This window comes from Eucyclogobius newberryi, unplaced genomic scaffold (genome assembly GCF_026437365.1).
Source record: "Eucyclogobius newberryi isolate DKJ021-1_F unplaced genomic scaffold, fEucNew1.0.hap1 SCAF_21, whole genome shotgun sequence".
Taxonomy (NCBI): Eukaryota; Metazoa; Chordata; class Actinopteri; order Gobiiformes; family Gobiidae; genus Eucyclogobius; species Eucyclogobius newberryi.
The window spans coordinates 10404182-10409410 of record NW_027315846.1 but is presented as its reverse complement, the minus strand read 5'-3'; positions in this window follow the sequence as shown (position 1 = coordinate 10409410).

Genomic DNA, 5229 nt, shown 5'->3' with positions numbered 1-5229 from the left:
AGAAGAGGCCATGGACTTGTCTGAAAAGATATTTTAGTTTGGGTTCGGTGTAAGGACATCGCCTTAAGCTCTTGTGTTGGCATTCGTTTGCAGACTTCATTGTGCCGTACAAAACCTATATATGAGAACATCATTTTCAAACAGAATGTGTAATAACTAAAATATGTTTTAGAAATAAAGTAAAGTATTTCTCTGGACACTCAAAGTTCAATTAATTTTGCAATTATCTTAAAATGCATGCAGTGTTATAGGTGGAATGGCAACATTTTTAATCCTTTTAGATCAATATATGCTGTATATCTGTCCACGTTCAAACAATAGAGGTACAATGGAAAAAGAGACTGCAAATGTATGAACATCCAAACAAATGCAGTTAACACAGAAAATAACAACAATAATCTGAAATCTGAAAACACACGCGACAAAATGAACCACATTTGATCAATTTTGATTTGTAAACCATTCGTACAGTGATAATATGTACGAATGGTTTACAAATCAAAATTGTCACATACACATACAGTACAAAGATACGTTTTAATGAATAGTCAGTGCCAATCTGGCTTCTTCACTCATTACGTCGCCCCGTGAGCTCCAGGTGAAAAGTGTGAAACTCGCTGCGACTGACTTTGATTAAAACCAGACAAGAGGCACAATGATCCGGTTCAGTTTGTTTCTTCATGGGAGAACAATGGATCACCAATTTGAACGTTTCAAGAGGTTAACTAATGTTTGACTCACATCCTCTCTCATGAGAATTGTGGAGCCATGTCATATTTTTGTAGCAAATAATAGTACACGCCGAACAAACCGGAGAGAGCAAGTCATTCATGCTACTATTTTCTGGTGGTGTTGTAGGAACTATATTGTGTGATTTTTTGTGACACTTTTCAATAACCGATATCGATATACAATATTGCTGTTGTGGCCAAAAACTGATATTTGCAGATATTGATAAAAGCACGATTTTGGGGGGAAATTATCAGAATCGAGATTTTTCTGGCATGTTTTGCGATTGCTATTAGATTTGCAATATTTCTTTTAATGATAGGTTCAAAGTTCACACGTATTTCAGAACATGTTTGCACTGATTTACACTTCAGAGTTGGCAGTTTTTATGCAGAACAAGACATAAAGAAAATTATTGCAGCTTTTGCGATTTGCTTGCTCTGATTGTGTCCGTCCATTCAAATTGCAATTGCTATTATTTTTACCGTCTGTTTAAAAACACGCTGCAATTAAAAAGAAAAAGAAAGTAAAATTAAATTAAATCAAATGTTAAAAAATAAATAAAATAGGGCAGATTGGACAAAATGTCAGGGGGAAAATGGGTGTGGTCATGCTGATAATGCTATATAGTTCCACCACTAATACCTGATCATTGAAAGGTGTCATGATTTTAACTACAAAAGCACCTTATCACTTACTTATTACGGAGCGTGATTGAATGCATGAAACCGTTTGTGCTCATGTTGCCTTACCCACAAGAGATAATGACCAGAAATGTGCTAAAAGGTCAGTAATTGCTCTCCAAATCCGACATCACGGCAGCTTCCAACAACTTTGAACCTCCGCGCTCGTCGACAAAAGCAGGCGGTGGTGAGGAATGCAGCCACACAGGTGTCAGGTGCTGCTGCTCCTCTCCAAATTCCTGCAAAAAGTGAAAAGGGGCATCAAGGTGTTGTCCCGTTTGAAAAAAAAAGCAGAAAGTGTAGCTACTATTGTGCGCTGGCCCATTCACAGCCATCTTTGTACTCGTCTGTCAGAAAGAGCGGAAGGAATTTGTGGCTAATGACCCTAAAGCTTCAGAGATGAGCTGCGCGTCTGACCTCGGTGTTGTGTTTTGTAAGCTAAGAGCCAACACGCTGGAGCGGGGCGGAAAAGGTCCAAAAAAACACGCGGTGAGCCGGTTTCTCGCGCACACACTGAGAAAAGCACACAATACGTCAAGACATCTGTGATCCCAAAAGGAAGCAGCTCCTCTGTTTTGACTTTCCGGGATATTCTATACTCACTGCAGGTGCGAATATATGCGGTGGGTGAATTAAAGGTGCACTGTGTAACTTTTCTGGTGCGTGTGTCCGTGGGAATGTTGTCGCTTGGTCTGGAATGTTCCACAACATGGCATCAAACTTGTGTGTCTTTGTGGAGATGAGCAGATGACGCTAACAAGCCGAGTTACGGGTCAGATCTGTGGAGAGACGGGTCAACTGACAATAAGAATGCATGTTTTTGAACAATAAAACGTCATGAAAATTATGATAAATGCAGGATAGAAATATAAGTTCAGTGCAATACTGTGGAATATTCCAGGTGAGAAGGATTTCAAACAGTTGTACACAAGATGAGTAAAGAAATAATCATGAAACAAAATAATTTGTTTACACATTCACATTCATACACTAACCCTAAACTAAAGTATTATGGAATAATAGAGGTTTCATCCTATTTAAACTCAAATCAAAGAATACTTGCCCTTATAGATATATAGATAGACAACTGTATTTCAAATGTACTATATTCATATACCAACTATATATATATATATATATATATATATATATATATATATATATATATATATATTTGTCATTTTGTTTTTCAACCACATGAAAAAACATCCCACCGTGCAGTTTCTAACATGGATTTTTGGCATGGATTTCACAACAGATGCCCTCCTAATCTAATCCTTAAAATATACAAGACTGTTCTGGTTATTGATCCATATTTTTCACATATTGGTGGGTCAATGCCGGTCTCAGTTGCTTCGGTGCAGCTTTACCAAAGTGCTAACGAGTCACAAGGTTTACTCGCTGAGGCGTACACTGAAAGACAACCACTCAACTCATTCACTACGGGCAATTTACAGCCGTCAAAAAGGTCAAGACATCCTGACTTCACACTTGTAAATGCTTTGATGGATCAGAACAAAAATCAATGTCTCGTATTTACTGTGAGGAAGAAGTGCTAACGACTCTGCAACACATAAGAAATGCAACCCAAGCCCAGGATTGAATGATTAGGAATTTATAATAACGACTTAAATTAAACAATAAAAACCAAGAAGGTGCTCAAACCAGCCAAAATATGGATCCAATGAAGATAATTTCTGAACCCGGACAGTGTTATTACATGTGAAAGTTATAGATTTGAATTTTAAAGCATTTTAATGCACGTTTCTGCTTTTGTTGTCATTAGCTCCATGTAGACGTTAGTAACATTGGCATCACAGAGCATTTATAACTGTAGCGGCTCATGCGCAGTCGACAATAAAGATAAACTAAGGGGAAAAAATAATAACACAATTACTATTAATATTTTAACTGTCAGATGTTAAACTTCATCCAAACACAGGGTGCAGCCATTTTGGATTGTCTAACTTGGATAAACAACTGGACAACTGGAAGCTAACCGTTCCTCACAGCTAATGCTAACTTTTATTCAAATGCAAATAAACAACCAAATACATTTTAAAGTAAATACTGCTCGATTGTTTTTATGTGAAGATTATTTCAGTTTATTTTAATTTGTTATCATTTTGACCTTTTTTGTGCATCAGCAGTAAAATTAGCATTAGCATTAAAACACAAACACATTGAATATTCACCTGGTTTGTAAAGTAAAGAGACATTCACCCACACCTCGCTGTTCACTGCTTGATTTTAGAGTTTTTATTCATTTTAGACAGATTTAGCAAAAAAGCCTTGGAGATAGATTTAGTCAGAAAGTACTAATGCTAACACTGAGCTAGCCTTGCGCTGTTGTGTTTGGGAGGTTCATATTGTGAATTGTCTTTTGTAAGGACACAAAGAGACTGAAATTGCACAATGTATCCCTCTTTATTTTTATTCCAATTACTATCAGCAGCATTTCTGTTTGATCTTTATTACTGGGGTTGTTTTTATAGGCTATTGCAATTTAATATATTGCAATCAGGTACTTTTCCTGGGGCATGGACCTGATAAATCAAATAAAATCCTTCTCAAAGACATTTAAGACAGCGCTCTTTTCTGGTCTGTTTTAATGAAGGGGAAATGGAGGCGTTCTGTAAATCTCAGGTGATCTGAGTCAGCGGCTGTGAGAATACGACAAGCGGCTCTCCAGAGGAACAACGCAGAGGAAGCGACGACGGATTCAGACGCGAGGTGAGGATCCTTCACAGGCATCAGTGAACTGTGCAGTTAGAGGGTATTATGGAGTTATGCAAATCTTAAGAACAAGTTTTTAATCTGCGTACATGTTCTACTGGTGGTACCTGGAATTATTTTGGTGGTACTCTGAATCCTCAGCCAATTACATTTGTATTATCATAAAAACAAAAAAATACAAGGAAAAGGAAATAGAGTAGCCAAAAGATTAACAGAAAATAAAAAGGTCAAACAGGCACATGTCCCCTTATATCTGTCCCATCTGCACCAGTGTCTGGGAAATGTGTCCATGTTTAAGTTCAGTTTGAAAGTATTTTTTTCCAGTTTGTAAATGTCCAAATGTATTTCAGTCCAGTTCATGGATCTATTATATTATCGGTCCAGTCCTTGATAGTTGGTTAAGTCCCTGTCATCCATTTTCTTATTGTTTTTTTGCTTGTATTTATTGACAGGGACAAAAAAACAACAACAAAAAAACATTGTTCTTAGTCCTTTATTTTCAGACCTGCTCCCCAAAGCAACAAAAAGACAGCAACAAACAATACAAGGACATACAGTACATATAAGACTGAATCGTAGGTATTAAACATACAGTAGTTGAAGTAGCAAGTGACGTGATTGATTTAAATAGCATCTGAGTCGCTGTTTTAAAAAAAATGTAAAGCATATTTATAATAGACAATTATAAACAAAAACAAATCAGTCAGTATTAGTTTTATTAATTAGAAACAAAATGGTTGATAATACATATAATTCACATATTGATTACTTGGTACTGCTCAGTTTCGTTGAAAAAATATATGTATAATTTCTGTTTAACATTTGGTTGTGTGGCAGTAGTTAAATGCATGTTATTTTCATTATGCCGTGTAGTCAAAATGGAAGTACAATTACAGTATTACAACAGAGGATTTAGATCTATAAAGTCTCCCTACGTCTAAGGTGCAGTTGATAGTATAATAAAAATACTGTTTCACATTCACAAGTACAGCTCCACTATCACGTTATCATCACCAGAGCCTGTAAAAAATATGTTTCATTTCCTTCACATCAAATGCATCATGACTTCTCCCAGTTTGAA